The sequence below is a fragment of the Crocodylus porosus genome, unplaced genomic scaffold (assembly GCF_001723895.1).
Source record: "Crocodylus porosus isolate Cpor-Errol unplaced genomic scaffold, CroPor_comp1, whole genome shotgun sequence".
Lineage (NCBI taxonomy): Eukaryota > Metazoa > Chordata > Crocodylia > Crocodylidae > Crocodylus > Crocodylus porosus.
In genome coordinates this window covers 52,962,676-52,965,779 of record NW_017728886.1, presented here as the reverse complement: position 1 = coordinate 52,965,779, position 3,104 = coordinate 52,962,676, and positions in this window count along the sequence as shown.

Below are 3,104 nucleotides of genomic sequence, written 5' to 3'. Positions count from 1 at the left end.
GATAAACTTATAGGTGGCCATCAAATCACCCCTGAGCCTGTGCTTTTCTATATTTTTCTGGTCATGAAGCTAGTAGCTTATTACCTACATGAAATGTTCACTAGTTTTCCAAAACTGGGTACAGAGGTTGAAGGGGACAATGCCAGGCTCCCAGGACCAAACCCTATCAGAACAGGATGGCAGCGAGTCCCTGGGGCCCAATCCTAGGACATGAGGATGGTCCAAGCACCCAGGAGCTAATCCTAGCACACAGGGCATGGATGCACCGGTGCTGGGCTCCAAACCCTGCTTCTGGGCTAAGTACAGACAGTCAAAAAGCCTGAGGCTGAATCAACTCAGTTTTTGTAGATTAGTTTAAACTGCACAGATTAAATTGAAACAGAAGTGAACAGAAAATCCAGCCAGAAGCTACTGTGTGTGTTCACTTCCTCTTCCTGCTGCCCTCAAAGTCTCTGGGATTTGCAGTCCAGAATGACAACAGCAGGACTCTGCAGGGTTGCTCATCACTTCCTCTTCCTGCTCCCAGGTGCCTCTGGGATTTGTAGTCCACAGTTGCAGCCATCAGTAAATTTGAGCAGGGGAAGGGGTGTCTAACTGCCCTCCCTGGTCCCTGGGTGCTGGAGTTTGCTTGGGGTAGGGGGCATTCCTCCCCACCCAGAAAGACTGGGCTGCATCCCCAACCAAGATGCCCCCTCCCCCCACCCCTTGTCAGCCAGCCCTCACTGCTCCAGCTAGGGAACAGAGGGGCGGGGCAAACCCTGTCTTCTGCATTAAACAGCACAGCCCAGCCCAGGCCTGCAAAGCTTGCTGGAATGCTGGGGGACTGTAATTAACTTGAACCAGGAAGGAATCTGGAACAGAAGTTTCATGAATCAGTTTGGCTCAAATCAGTTAAGTCTGATACTACATACAACCAGGTTTATCTTAAACCAGTTTTGGCCATTTTGAAACTGGTTTATGTGCACTGAGCTTCTGTTCTGTTACAGGTTTCAACCAGTTTCTGATCACTTAAATCAGTTTATGTGTACCTTCTGTTCCTAACCCTCATGTGCAAGGTTTGATCCAGTCTGAAAACTGACTCAATGTCAGTCATTTGGCCCACAGGGCCAAAAACGTTGAGCACCACTGCAATAGAAGAACTGAAACTGTGGTGCCAGGTTTGTTTGGATTTAATTTTCAATGTGTTGCCTGCCATAAGTTGTCTTTGTTCAACTTATCCATTCATCTAAACTAAAAGAACCTGGCATAACCATGACATATTGTCTAACTAACACAATAACCCCAGCACCAGTTTATAGCCATCTCATATTTCCTTACTGAAAGCAATGAAGTTACTGAAGGCTCACTACAAAAAGACTTAGCCTAGAGAGAACACAAAAAGAGGAAGTAAAAAGATGTTCCCCCGGACATACTGAAAGAAGATATTTGCAATTCACCTTTCTGCCACACCTAAACCAGTTTGCTAAAACTTGAACGTCTTAGTTCCACCGCCTTACAACACTACAGCCCTAATCCCCCATAATTACAACACTACAGACCCAATCCCTTCCCCCCCCCCTCCCCAAATTAAGGCAAAGGTAGAATATTTTACTTGCTATTTAAACAGCCACTCCCAAGTTACCATAGCAATAAGCAAACTAAGACAACACCCAATACAGCTGCTTCTAGTAATTCCTGTTTGCCAGTTCTTCAAGTATTAAGTTCAATAAAGCATGAAGTGAATGAGTCTAACAGAAACGAAAGGGTTGCAGTTACATGGAACTACTTAGACATTTTTACAAAATTCAATGTCTTCTGTAACAAAGCAGGAGAAATGTCTGCAAATGAAAATGCTATCAAAACACAATTCTTTCACATGTTCTGATTTGTTTTAGTCTAACATTCATGCATGTAAGAATAGGAGAATTAGAGAACAGGGGCCTGGAAGTACAAATGATAGTACAAGCGTATATGCTAGATTCCCAAAAAACCTAGCTCTCTGAAACAATTTCAAATTTGGTCACTATTAACCTTCAACGGAGCTTCTTAGTAGTTAATGGGAAGAATGATTTGCATGTAGAGCTCTGCATTCTTTAATTCAGTAGAAGAAATGGTGCATATATTAGAGAACCTGTCTGACGGCAGTTGAGAGGCCGGGAAACTTTAAACATAAATGCATAGCCAAAAATGTGGCTGAATTATCACAGCTAATAGTATTAAGCATCAAAAAGCATTGACAACAGGATGTAATTCACTGCTGCACATCCAGCTGTCTTGGATTCCTCATATTGAAAAAACCACCCAAGTAAGCTTTAAAATGATGACTGGCCTTAAATAAATCTGCAATGAAAGTGCTGTTTATTTTGTAGGCTCAGCCAGGGTAATAAGGGCAAAGGAACTGGACCAATTTTTTCATTATACACAGGTGAAAAGCATTGTCAGTGCTGGCCACAGAAATATTTCACATGTCAACCACAAAGTTTTTAAGAAAGCAAACTAGACAGTTTTATTAATTTTTAGAACTGCAGTTTTATTAGTCTGAAGAAAGAAATTGCCTCTAACAAGCTAGTAATAAGCCTAAATGGCATTTTTAAAAGGTATTACTTTTCATGCTTTTGCAGTGCTTAGTTTTCCCACAAAAACAACAAATGTAAAAAGTAGCATTAGAAAAAATTATAGAAGGTAAAGGTTCACACAGGCTGAGACCCTAGAAATATTGTATCAGGCTCCACAAATGCATAAGAATGGGAATATTCCAAAATTTGTCTGAAATTAATTTGTTTCGCACTGTCACCCACCCCATCCTCCCTTCCAACTTTAAAAGTAGAACAAATAACATAGAAAAAGATACAGGATTCCAAAGTCTCAGTTTCTTTCATAGTTCTAATCTGAATATTGTGACCTAACTGCAATTTGTCACAATCATCATACCTGCTATAGTAAAAATAATACTATTCAGGACTTACACATTGAGGTGGAAAATCTGAAGTGTAAAGACACTTTACACTGCGGTCAGGCCACAGCTGGAGTACTGCATCCAGTTCTGGGCACCACACTTCAAGAGGGATATGGACAACATGGAGAGGGTCCAGAGGAGGGCCACCCGCATGATCGGGGGCAGCAGG